Consider the following 14430-nt stretch of genomic DNA (forward strand, 5'->3'; position numbering starts at 1 on the left):
TCTAGATGTGTGGTTAGCACTTTGAACCCCAAGTGCTTCATAGAAGTTTATAATGCAGAGCCGTGAAAATAAAAAATAATTTTTTTTCCACAAAAGTGAATTTTTTTAGCCCACAATTTTTTTATTTTGTCAAGGGTAACAGGAGAAATTAGACCCCAAAGTTGGTGTGCAGTTTGTCCTGAGTATGCTGATGCCCCATATGTTAGGGTAAACCACTGTTTGGGCACACATTTGGGCTTGGAAGGGAGGGAGCACCATTTGACTTTTTGAACGCAAAATTGGCTGGAATCAATGGTGGTGCCATGTCGCGTTTGGAGACCCCCTGATGTGCCTAAATAGTGGAAACTTCTCAATTCTAGCTCCAACCCTAACCTCAACACACCCTTAACCCTAATCCCAACACTAACCCTAATCCCAACCCTAACCCTAATACTAATCCCTAATCCTAATTCTAACCCTAACCCCAATTCCAACCCTAACCCTAATTCTAACCCTAACCCTAGCTCAAACCCTAATGGAAAAATGAAAATAAATATATTTTCTTTATTTCATTATATTTTCCTAAATAAGGGGATGATAAAGGGGGTGTTATCTACTATTTTTTTTATTTTGATGACTGTGATAGGGTTTATTATAGTGATCAAAATGTATGTTGAATGAATGAATGGAATCTGCCAGCCAGCAGATTCGGCGGGCGCACTACGCATGCGCCCGCCATTTTCTTCCCGGTAGAACATGGCGGCGACCACCGGAGGATGCAGGAGGGCTATTTCTCTCTCCTCTGATGTGCGATCACATCAAAGGAAAGAGAAACTAAATGCAAAGTCGCGCCTTTTTTTTTATGCGGTAGCCATTATACGATCAATAACGGCGATCGCAAAAGTGGGGTCGGTAAAAACCGTCTCGAATCATGTTCTCTGGGGTCTCGGCTACCCAAAAATCTGACTCTGTGGGGCGCTATACACCGTTTCCACAGCACCGCTGTGGTTTCAGTACCCTTAACTACAGCCTTTAAAAGGCGTATTGGTGGTCGTTAAGGGGTTAAATGCAGGAATCCACAAAAACAGGAGCACCACACTATTGAGTGAATAAGAGCTATTTTATTTAGCCCGTGATTGCGACGTTTCCAAAAAGTGAACCTTTCTCAACCTATCTATCTATCTATCTATCTATCTATCTATCTATCTATCTATCCCTATATCTATCTCATACTGATCTATCTATGTATCTCAGGTCTATCTACCTATCTATTGCTCTGAAAGACTTTATCTATTTTTATATCATCTGTCTTCCTACTTATTTTTCTATCATCTATCATGTTAATCTTTATCACAGCAATATGAAGACCTCTACGCTGTTATTATTTGCACATCACATGGATAGGTCATCAAAAATGGGGAAAAAAATAGTCCAAAAATAATCCCTTGTCTGCAGACAAGGAGAAGGGCAGTAATAATAAACGCTGTATGTGATGTTCGGATTTACAGTGGTTCAGAGCAGGTCAGAAAAACCACATTTATAATGGGAGGAAAATGAATACCGCAGGACGGCGCCAACTAATATTCTGTTAACAAGCACGACCATGGGAAGGAGGCTTAAAGGTACAATACACCCACTATTTTGTGGCTGATATTACAGGATGGTAGACATAGGGGATGCTGTGTCAAGTTGGGGCACCCTTAAAGGCTATGTAGCTTAGTTTGGGTGTATGCTGTCCCTGGCAATAGATGGTGAATCAAAGGTACAATCACTGAAGTCAATGGCCTACATGGGTATTCCTAAAAATCTGTCAAGGATAACTGCCAGGAGAGAATCCTACCACTGTCACCAGTTTGTCAGGGTACGCCACTCCACTGCCTCCAATCATCAGGGCAAATACGCAATTGACTGATGAGTGATGGATGAGGCTACAGCTAGTTTCACTGCTATGACGGTTATTGGGGCCTTACAGTGAGCATATGGTATATACACCTCCGAATCCAACGCATGGAATATATACACTGCTCAAAAAATAAAGGGAACACAAACAACGCAATGTAACTCCAAGTCAATCACACGTCTGTGAAATCAACCTGTCCAGTTATGAAGCAACACCAATTATGAATCAATTTCTCCTGCTATTATGCAAATGGAATAGACAACAGGCAAAAATGAGAGGCAATTAGCAAGACAACCCCTATAAAGGTTCTGCAGGGGGTGACCACAGACCATTTCTCTGTGCTCATCCTTTTTGGCTGTTGTTTTGGTCACTTTTGCATTTTGTCATTGCTCTCACCCCTAGAGGTACAGTTAGCATGAGGCAGTGTCTACAATCCACAGAAGTTGTTCAGGTAGTGCAGCTCATTCAGGAAGGTAAATCAATGCAAGCTGTGGCATGGAGAGTACCTGTGTCTGTCAGCACAGTGTCCAGAGCATGGAGAAGATACCAGGAGACAGGCCAGTGCACTAGGAGATATGGACGGAGTACAGCAACCCAGCAGCAGGACCGCTACCTCCAATAGGCCACTAACATCCATGTGTGTGCTCAAACTGTCAGAAACACACTCCATGAGGGCCCAACATCCACAAGTGGGTATTGCCTTTTACAGCCCAACACCATGCAGGGCGATTAGCATTTGCCAGAGAACACCAAGATTGGCAGATTCGACATTGGCGCCCTGTGCTGTTCACAGATGAGAGCAAGTACACAAAAAGGACATGTGATAGATACTGGAGATGCCATGGAGAATGTTCTGCTGCCTACAACATCCTGAAAGCATGACCGGTTTGGCGGTGGGTCAGTAATGGTGTGGGGAGGCATTTCTTTGGAAGGCTGCACAGCCCTCCATGTGCTAGCCCAAGTTAGCCTGACTGTCATTAGATACCGGGATGAGATCCTCGGACCTGAATCCAGTCGAGTATATCTGGGATCTCATGTCTTGCTCCATCCAGCTTTTCAAAAAAACTGACCGTCACATCCAAACATAAACTAGGTCTGAACAGGTCTTACGTAGAGTCACCAAGTCATATACAATCAAACAAATAAAGCAGCACTCTGTATTGCCATAGCATGCAAATATGAAATATGAAAATAGAATGGCTGCACTAAGAATTTGAAAAACTGAAGTTGCTTAAAGCATAAATTGGCCAATTTTTGGCATTAGATTAGGTCCTGGAAACGACAATCGCCTTATTGTGGCTTCCAGGTACACATGAATTGGCCAATTTATTTGCTAAGCATTCTCAATTTTTCATATTTCTAGTGCAGTAATGCAATTAAATTTTCATATTTCATATTTGCATGCTATGGCAATACAGAGTGCTGCTTTATGTGTTTGATTGTTCCATCCAGCAACGCCACGTTGCACCACAGATTGGTGGGGTTTGCGAGTAAGAGGAACAGAGTGACTAAGTTTTATATATTTAATCTGGAAAGGAAGGCAGTGTTTATAAAAATATATTGTACAAAGATGATACAAAATGGGAACAAAACAATATGATATACAATTAGATAAAATAAAAGGGATAACAAAAGAAGATTACTAAATCTGATGTCATGGAAATGGCTCAAAGCCTGGCGGAGAGAGGTACTCCTTAGAAAAACAGACAGAACTACAGCATGCAGCACCTTCCAGGACTGACAAAATACACTAACCTAAATTCTGCTCCAAAAGGTATGGGAGCCGGGCTTTGATCAGAGGAAGGGTATGCCTGTGAAATTTATTTCCCTGCCTCATAATAAACGAATCTCAGTCTTGTTTCTTTTTCTGAGAACAAATCTGTTTTCATTCCCTGTTCACCGCAGTAGGCCCTTTCTTCAATGGGGGTTGAAGTGTCAGCTCCCTCCCACTTCTCCACTTATAATAAGTGTGTCTCTTCCCCAGCTATAATTAATCCCATATGTTCAACGTGGAGTCCTACTTCAGTGGATGTTGAAGTGTTCTTTCTCTCTTCCCCAGCTATAATAAATCCCTTATGCTCAATGTGAGGGTGATATGTCCCCTCTCCGGAGATGTTTTATGGATTTTAATTTTAATTAAGTTTTAATGGACTTTAATTTTTCTCCATGACAACAAGCATCTAGCTTTTCATTCTCCTGCTGCAATGGCTCAGACATTGCATTCAGTCCTGTGGGAGAAGCCACAGAAAGTAAGATGTGGAGACACCAGGAACAGTGCATTTTTATGAAGCCAGGGAGACTATGTGACATGAAATAGGTAGATCTGCAATGACTACAGAAAGCAATTACTCTCTTCTGAGATGTGCCAACAGAAGATAAAACATCCTGTGTATACCCTGTGGTGACCAGAAGGCTGAACCATCTTACTTATAATTTTGCATTTAACATTTAAAATTTTTTGTAGTATGGGACTTTTTCTCCAAATTGCTTCTTTCCTTACAGGATCTTAGTCACATCCCGAATCCCCAAACACATCAAGTCTGTTGAACACATAAGTTATCTGTTCAAACAGCTGCACAACCCCTCTGTGTAGAGCAATCACAATCACAATGACTGAGAATGATCGCTGCCACGGCACGGGAAGGAAGGCAGCCTCAGATTACATTGTATCACATCTATTAATTATACCGTCTGCTGGCTGCATGCTCCACTATATTAATAGTGCTATGTAATTGCACTATTGTTGTATACGGGAAGAACTTACAGCATGTATATATTATACTAGTTATATTCCTATACAAAAAGGGCAGTATTATAGTAATTATATTTTTGTACATAGGGGGCAGTATTACAGTAGTTATATTCTTGTACATAGGAGCAGTATTATAGTAGTTATATTCTTGTAGATAGGGGCAGTATTATAGTAGTTATATTCTTTTACACAGGGGGGCAGTATTATAGTAGTTATATTCTTGTACATAGGGGGCAGTATTATAGTAGTTATATTCTTGTACATAGGAGCAGTATTATAGTAATTATATACTTATACATAGGGGCAGTATTATAGTAGTTATATTCTTGTACATAGGGGCAGTAATAAAGTAGTTATATACTTATACATAGGGTAGTATTATAGTAGTTATATTCTTGTACATAGGGGCAATATTATAGTAGTTATATTCTTGTACATAGGGGCAGTATTATAGTAGTCATTTTCCTGTACATAGGGGGCAGTATTATAGTAGTTATATTCTTGTACATAGGGGCAGTATTATAGTAGTTATATTCCTGTACATAGAAGGCAGTATTATAGAAGATATATTCTTATACATAGGGGCAGTATTATAATAGTTATATTCTTGTACATAGAGGGCAGTATTATAGTAGTCATATTCTTGTACATAGGGGGCAGCAATATAGTGGTTATATACTTATACATAGGGGCAGTATTATAGTAGTTATATTCTTGTACATAGGGGCAATATTATAGTAGTTATATTCTTGTACATAGGGGCAGTATTATAGTAGTTATATTCTTGTATATAAGGGGCAGAATTATAGTAGTTATACTCTTGTACATAGGGGGCAGTATTATAGTAGTTATATTCTTGTACATAGGGGCAGTATTATAGTAGTCATATTCTTATACATAGGGGGCAGTAATATAGCAGTTATATACTTATACATAGGGACAGTATTATAGTAGTTATATTCTTGTACATAGGGACAGTATCATAGTAGTTCTATTCTTGTACATAGAGGACAGTATTATAGTAGTTATATTCTTGTACATAGGGGCAGTATTATAGTAGTTATAGTCTTGTACATAGGGGCAGTATTATAGTAGTTATAGTCTTGTACATAGGGACAGTATTATAGTAGCTATATTCTTGTACATAGAGGACACTAATATTGCAGTTATATTCTTGTAAATAGGACCAATACTATAGTTGTTATATTTTTTAAGGATAGTGTATATACGGTAATTAACTCTCCAACCAGGACCCTCGGTCTGTGCTATATGGTAACTGGATTTAAGATCTGGGACTCTTTGATTAATACATTTAGGCTGCACCTAAGAACCAGAAATATAATCAGGAAACTAAAAAAGACATAAAGAATCTTAAATTATTCCTGCGGTTTTTGAACACATGACTTCATTGCGCTGTGGGATCTCATTCAGCCACATACGTCTAGTCCAGGCAATGACCTGATGGAAAATATTTAAACACCTAGCGTCCCCCTCCCACCTCCTCATTATTAAACTGCAAGATTTGGATTTCTGCTAGCAAAACAACGCTGTGTAGTGTACCAGACCTGAAAATTAAGGTCAGAGTCCTACCTTCAGCATAACAATGGCTCATAATTTGGGCTCTCCTATTTGTAAATAAGGGTCTCATAGTCAAAATCTAAATTCCTGGTTGGGATAATGTGGCACGCATTGTTAAAATATTATAGTAAATACATAAATAAATAGGTTCACAATAAATTCATACTGTGCTGGATATACAAAGGTAGACATCCTCATTTAATAGTAGCCCTAGGACAAATGCCAGTTTGGCAATGCTGCAGTCCAGCCCAAGAATCTTTAAACTCAAGGGGATGGGAGAATCCATTGCATATAATATATATTACTCATATATCCAATCCAGGACAAATATGCAAACCGGATTCCTCGCTTATTAGCCTAGCCCCTCCCCAAAATGATAAGAAACCACTCTCAATTCATTCAAGGCTCGCAAGGGTTTCCACCTATGTCATTTTGTTATGTCTTTAATGTTCCTTACGAGAGATGCTAGTACCCCTCTAGTTCTAATTTGACACTTAAAGGGACACTCCAGTTAAAACTGTTACTCTGTTTATGCCTAAAACAGAGCCCGACCAGGGAATTTAATATTCGAGTGCAGTCCTCTAACCCCTCATTTAATCAATGACTGTCTTTATATTAAATTCAGCTTACTGACATCAGTAAAAGACTTTTGCTGCTTTTACTGCAGTATTCATGAATCCAGAGACTCATGATTTGTAACTAATATATGCATAAGGCTAATTTGCCAAAAAAAAAGTAGAGGCCCCTTTTAACAATTTCAGTGGCAAATGATGATAGCATGATGAGCAGGAACAAAGTGTAGATGGGTGGAGGGCCCCAGGACTCTCATAGAATCAATTACTTTAAGGAATTTAAAGTGAAGGAGGACATCTGGAAGAAGGAGGCACATGTTTTCTCCATGCTGGACAGGAGTTGGGCAATTACACAAGGACAAAGAGGATGAATACGTTCCCCAGATGACCCCTTAACCACAGGAATCCCACCCCCATGGCCAGGCAAATTCTACAAGACATGCAAACAAGGACAAGAGGGGCAGCGGGGAAAGGATCCGACAGCATCAACATGCCCAGGCTATGGAACAGCACAGGCAGAGGCAGTGTCGGACTGGGGTGTCAAGGGCCCCACCAGTAACATTGACTTTGGGGGTCCACTTTTCATTTGCATACAAATATTACACGATCCTGGTTCACAAATTTACCTATAACTCTATATAATTATAAACTGGGTAGTTTGGTTAATAAATGATGAGATGCTGATTTTTTCTGTACAGAGTGAATCAAGTGAATTATGACAAGTACTGCACATACAGTAATGTTAGGGCCCAGATCTGCACAGGGGCCCACCGGGGGATTCCCCTGTTCCCCTATGGGCCAGTCCGAGCCTGGGCAGAGGGGGGTACCATAACTGAAAATGGTACCGCCATATTAACAGCCACCATATTGGGGATCACTGAGAGCATTACAATAGGTTACCCTATTATTCTTGTAAATTTACAAAAAGCAAATTCACCCAATGCCGATCACAAGTCATGAGAGAAACACTGACCCTCACAGTGTCATGCAATTTATGAGTACTATCATTTTGCAATCCTGAAACTTTAATTTCACAGCTCTGAAGCTGCAGCCATTTACAAGCAGCATGGTGGCAGAAGCAGAACATGTAGTCATCCAGGACCTCTCCCCTCCCCCACCCACAATAACAACAGCCTGGGGGGCAAGAACAGAACAAGACCCAGTGTCCTGACAGAATGTATTCAGAAAATGTTATGTCTCCCCCTGGTAATCACCGATCACTTTCCTGGGAGGGTTGGGGCCGTGTGGGGTGAATATAGTATTACAGGGGCACATAAGAAATAAAGTAGTTCATGCTCCAAAACACTTATCTCATATCAAGCTAATTATCAATCTCATATCTATCTCCCGATAGATAGACAGACAGATAGAAAGACATCGCTTGAGAAAGATTCTCACTAATGAACCGGTGTTGCCATGTTGGGCCCGTAAATAGAAGTCTTTTTCACTCTGAATGGTGTGCGGCCTCCATTCTCTGGATATATAATTTAGGTTTGGTGGATACTTGGGGGGCTTTGCACCTGACTAGTGAATACTAGTGCTGCTCTTATTTTTTCATTATTTATAGATAGATACAAATTACATTTGCGTCAAACTTTAGAAAGCGTACTTGAATCAAATTCAAAAATTTGCAATTCAATTTATATGAATCTGCTAAAAAAAATACTAACTGACATTTTTTACATGACTGCAGGTACAGCCGTGTGGGCTTCCCCATAATGCCTTGCAGCTTCACGACACAAGGTGTAGCGACCAATCATGAGCAACTATCATAGCCATTGTAAAAGCAGAGGCAGGGAATGCAGCAGTCAGTTTGTGGTGAATCTTGATATTGAGAGGACGTCACAGCTCAGCAATAAGAGATTTAGAGAGAAAGCCATAAAATATTGGACAAATTGTGCACAAAGTGTGTGTAACAGCACAATAGTAAAGACCCACTACCATCCGTTTACCTATAGCCGTATATGTTGAGGTCACTTGGCTAGTGCCAAGACTGTGACTGCTGTAATGGATCTTGAAAGGGGATTATATACAGTACTAGGGGACCTCAGAGAGTTGTACACGTCTTTTCAAAACGATTGTAGAAATTGTAGTACTTGCGATTCACAGTTTTTGGAAAAATTTGGCAAATTTAAATTTTAAAAGATTCACTCATCTCTAGACGAAGAATAGACTTCATAGAAGAGATTGTCCGTGTTGCTTGGTCTCAGCACTTCATAGTAATATCATGCGGTTTCAGTGCAGAAAATAATCCACAGAATGTTCTCCCTCTGTCCCAGCAGCATAGGAGAATATCTGGGTGAGAACACAAGATGACCTCATGTGCTTCAGAACGGCGCTCTTATATAACGATGACCCAGCCAGAGCCCAACACAACACACTGCATGATGAGAAGCTCGAGTGCATCCATAGACCTTATGTTCACACCTGACAACTGTAGCTCTGACTCAGAAAGTGGTCAAAATAGTTGTCACTTCCTTTCCTACCCACACCTACTTATTTGATATATCATAAAGGGAGAACAGAAGTGTCAAAAGCTGAGTTCTGTATGGGCAATGAAGATGTACGGTAAGTGGTGCAATGGCGTCCATATTGGTGGTCTAAGGTGATATAACCAAGAACGTGTATTTTTCTAATATTTAAAGGGGAAGCGCTGTTTAAAATAACTGAAGTATCATATTATTACCCAGGATGTATTTATTAAGCAGTCGTGGTTGGCAGATGTAAGAGATGATCCTGCGCTCGTCACCGGGCGAGACGGACCCTCTATCTCTACCACTTCATATTTGTGGCCTTGTTAAAATGCCTGAGCTAAGCAGCTGGCAAAGGGAAACAAGATTTCCATTTGCTCAAATTACAGCCCAGGACGGCTGTGGTGGCTGTAACGAGTTCATGTGTCAGCACGGAGGAGCGCCACAGTCAGGGGACGACGCTCCTTCTGGCAGGTAGAAGGGGATATAGTTCATAGGAATGGCACGGAATGTTCCAAGCCGATCGGTGTCATGCCGCGGACTATATACCCAGTTTATATAAAACATACGGCGCATGTGATGTACTGCAACAAAATCCAAATAAAGTGATGTCATTACAAAAACTAACAGAGAATAAGTAAATAAAATCAAAGAATTAAGAAATATTAAAACAAATTAAAAGTAATTAGCAAATATAGTTAAAGTGACCATAAAAGAGTTTTTTCAACCCTAGAAAACAGTTCCACGTGTCTGCAATGGTCTAATAAACTTAACCCTAACACCACTTCCTGTCGTCAGCGGTCATGTGATCTCTGGCGCTCTACGATGTCAGCAGATAATTCCTTACGTGTCACCTGCTGTAGACAAACAGAAGTGTCAGGGCTCCCGATTTATAGACATTTAAAGGCGACCTGTCACTTGCCATACATTTTTACCAGGTAGAAAGGCCACTGTTCTCCTGAATCCGGGGATGTTTTTCTTTTGTTTCTGCGCCTCTCTGTTCCTGAGATATGGCCTCCTCTTTCCTGTATGTAAATCTGGTCTTGTTAGCCAAGAGGGTGTGGGTCCCAAGAAAAACGCCCACAGAGTTCATGACCACACCCATTTGATAATAAGACTAGATTTATAGACAGGGAAGAGGGGGCCATAGCTAAGGAATGGAGAGGAGCAGAAGCAAAAGAAAAACATCCCCGGATTCAGAAGAACAGCGGCATTTCCACCAGGTAAAAATGTACGGCAAGTGACAGGTCCTCATTCAGACTGTATTTTACGGATCAAAACACTGGAAGCTGTTGCCCATAGAAATTAGTTAGATCCCTGCTTTCATTTTACCCTGCACTACTGCTACACAGAGACTTTGGCTGCGACACACGTTGCATTACCCAAGGCTGCATGTGTCCTACAATGCACCGGGACAAAAGTGAACGCAGTCGTGTTGCAACATGCAACATACTGCGACCGCTACCAGGAAGTCGCCAGACATCCAAACGTGCTGGCTTCCTGGACACTTGCTTGTCATGGTTGTGGCTAAAGTCTCCATGTAGCCTCAGTCTGACATTCAGTTCATGAACCAGGAGGAGCAGGATGAGCAAGGCAAGGAACTGCAGAAGAATAATCTACAAGGTAAATTGAAATTATTTAGAACTAGCCCATAGTTGCTGACTGTAGCAATTTTCCAGGACTTCCTGATTTTATGGATACAATCCAATCCTGGTTACCATAGAAACTCTCTGGTTGCTATGGAAGCTGAGTCATAACAATGAAGCGGATACCGCAGAATAATTGAGAGAGTCTGTCAGAACTTCATAATAACTTAAAAAAAAATCATAATTTGGAAAGCATTTTCAAGGACTTGAAACTCTTTAAGAGCGGAATTGTGTCCAAATGGTGCAAGTGTTTCCCGGCGTCCTTCAAAGTGGCCTCCCAAAATATAAATGGATTATAATGGTTTGCAATGAGATTCAGTGACAAGAAGTCTGCCGTGCTTCATAAAATATATTCCCTTCCAAACCCAATAGGCAATGATGGAAGAAGGAAACAGCACAATTGGGCTGACCTGCAATACCCGACTCAGTCTTTGGGCAAGAGGGGCGCTGTTTCAATAGCAAAAACAAATAAAAAAAAATCAGATATTCTAGATTACTGGACACTTACCATCTTGAATTGTAATTATTTTTGCTATATTAGAATCAAATATCCAATAATTCTTTGCATCACTTAAGGACCAATGTTTCAATGCAGAATGATCATCTGGTCAATGACTGGCCTAGTGTAATACATGCTCACATTGTGCACTCTCCACATCAAGATCACATTCCCGGTGAGAAAAAAAAATAAACAAAAATGCTCGAAAGGACTAATGATTTTGAAGATTCCAAGTACATTTTGAATGTTTTTGAACATTTCTTTAAAAAAAAAACTTCCCAGACTTCTAAATGAACTTTCCGAAAGGTTCAATTTTTTTTAAAGTAATTAAAAAGCTCCAACTGTTTTCTGAAAATTCCCCAAACTTTTAAAATTAACTTTCCCCAAAAGATCTAATTTTTTGGAAAATTTTCAAAAGGCTTCAAAAATATTCAGGATTGAGAGTCCTCAGTGGTTGATACCTTTTAATGGCTAACTGAAAAGATGGTAACACATTGCAAGCTTTCCAGACTACTCAGGTCTCTTCATCAGGCTAGACTAATACAAACAAAGATATACATCTTTCCTGTATCGAAAGGCTTATTATTATTATTATTTATTGTTATAGCGCCATTTATTCCATGGCGCTTTACATGTAAGGAGGGGTATACATAATAAAAACAAGTACAATAATGTTAAACAATACATGTCATAACTGGTACAGGAGAAGAGAGGACCCTGCCCGCGAAGGCTTCAATGTTTTCTGAAAATTTTCCAAACTTTTTAATGAATTTTCTCAAAAATGGTAATGTTTTTGAAAATTCATAATAAATTCCAATGTTTTCTTAAACTGTCCCTACATTCAGCCATCTGACAACTTTCTGCGCTCGCCAACCTTACCATTGTTCCTGCAACATCTCCCTGTTTATCATTCCGGTCACGTAATCCGAGCAGCCAAAAAGTTTCCAACTGACCTGTGTATGCAGAATAGATGTTCGGTCTGGGGGGTCTCCACGGTCTCCTGACTTGATCCCCCCCACTTTTTACTTTATGAATAGTCCTCCAGTTGTCTTTTTTTGAGAGAGATTGTTCAGTTCTGTTCTGTAATAATCTGAGAGAACTTCCAAAAGTTTGACTGTGATTTTACATCACATCCCCCTTCCGGCTGGAGACAAGGAGAGGAGGAGGAGGAGGAGGAGGGAAAGGAGGGGGACATAGAGGGGGGCTACTGCATCTGCTTTGCCTTTTAAAGGTACAGGACACTGGAAATGTGTGGTTGCAAGTCTCCTGAACCTTTTAGAACTTTTTAAGCGCAGTAACTTTGGACATAAATGTAAAGATAAAGTCCGGAATTTTATATATAACGGTGGATGCGTCCTTCTGTCCGAAGCCAGGATGTGTGGCACCTACGTAGTGTGTATATAACATCTGATGTCTGTACTCATAGTATAATATACAGTTGTGGCCAAAAGTATTGACACCTCTGCAATTCTGTCAGATAATACTCAGTTTCTTTTTGAAAATGATTGCAAACACAAATTCTTTGGTATTATTATCTTCATTTAATTTGTCTTAAATGAAAAAACACAAAAGAGAATGAAGCAGAAATCAAAACATTGATCATTTCACACAAAACTCCAAAAATGGGCCAGACAAAAGTATTGGCACCCTCAGCCTAATACTTGGTTGCACAACCTTTAGCCAAAATAACTGCTACCAACCGCTTCCGGTAACCATCAATGAGTTTCTTACAACGCTCTGCTGGAATTTTAGACCATTCTTCTTTGGCAAACTGCTCCAGGTCCCTGATATTAGAAGGGTGCCTTCTCCAAACTGCCATTTTTAGATCTCTCCACAGGTGTTCTATGGGATTCAGGTCTGGACTCATTGCTGGCCATCTTAGAAGTCTCCAGTGCTTTCTCTCAAACCATTTTCTAGTGCTTTTTGAAGTGTGTTTTGGGTCATTGTCCTGCTGGAAGACCCATGACCTCTGAGGGAGACCCAGCTTTCTCACACTGGGCCCTACATTATGCTGCAAAATTTGTTGGTAGTTTTCTGACTTCATAATGCCATACACACGGTCAAGCAGTCCAGTGCCAGAGGCAGCAAAGCAACCCCAAAACATCAGGGAACCTCCGCCACGTTTGACTGTAGGGACCGTGTTCTTTTCTTTGAATGCCTCTTTTTTTCTCCTGTAAACTCTATGTTGATGCCTTTGCCCAAAAAGCTCTACTTTTGTCTCATCTGACCAGAGAACATTCTTCCAAAACGTTTTAGGCTTTTTCAGGTAAGTTTTGGCAAACTCCAGCCTGACTTTTTTATGTCTCGGGGTAAGAAGTGGGGTCTTCCTGGGTCTCCTACCATACAGTCCCTTTTCATTCAGACGCCGACGGATAGTACGGGTTGACACTGTTGTACCCTCGAACTGCAGGGCAGCTTGAACTTGTTTGGATGTTAGTCGAGGTTCTTTATCCAACATCCGCAGAATCTTGCATTGAAATCTCTTGTCAATTTTTCTTTTCCGTCCACATCTAGGGAGGTTAGCCACAGTGCCATGGGCTTTAAACTTCTTGATGACACTGCGCACGGTAGACACAGGAACATTCTGGTCTTTGGAGATGGACTTGTAGTCTTGAGATTGCTCATGCTTCCTCACAATTCGGTTTCTCAAGTCCTCAGACAGTTCTTTGGTCTTCTTTCTTTTCTCCATGCTAAATGCGGTACACACAAGGACACAGGACAGAGGTTGAGTCAACTTTAATCCATGTCAACTGGCTGCAAGTGTGATTTAGTTATTGCCAACACCTGTTAGGTGCCACAGGTAAGTTACAGGTGCTGTTAATTACACAAATTAGAGAAGCATCACATGATTGTTCGAACAGTGCCAATACTTTTGTCCACCCTCTTTTTTATGTTTGGTGTGGAATTATATCCAATTTGGCTTTAGGACAATTCTTTTTGTGTTTTTTCATTTAAGACAAATTAAATGAAGATAATAATACCAAAGAATTTGTGTTTGCAATCATTTTCAGGAAGAAACTGAGTATTATCTGA

At 40.4% G+C, this 14430-nt stretch overlaps 1 protein-coding gene across 2 annotated transcripts in view; it reads right to left on the reverse strand.

The window, feature by feature from the left end:
• Window positions 1–12536, reverse strand: part of LOC141067746 (discoidin domain-containing receptor 2-like) — a 172990-nt gene extending 160454 nt beyond the window's left edge. For both annotated transcript variants that reach the window (XM_073558210.1, XM_073558218.1), the window contains exon 1: window positions 12351–12536. The gene's annotated coding sequence lies outside the window, so the exon portion shown is untranslated. The remainder of the gene's footprint in view (window positions 1–12350) is intronic.
• Between the last annotated feature and the right edge of the window lie 1894 nt (window positions 12537–14430).

The sequence above is a fragment of the Dendrobates tinctorius genome, unplaced genomic scaffold, assembly GCF_039654945.1.
Source record: "Dendrobates tinctorius isolate UK_male_01 unplaced genomic scaffold, ASM3965494v1 ptg000013l, whole genome shotgun sequence".
In the NCBI taxonomy this organism is placed as follows: Eukaryota; Metazoa; Chordata; class Amphibia; order Anura; family Dendrobatidae; genus Dendrobates; species Dendrobates tinctorius.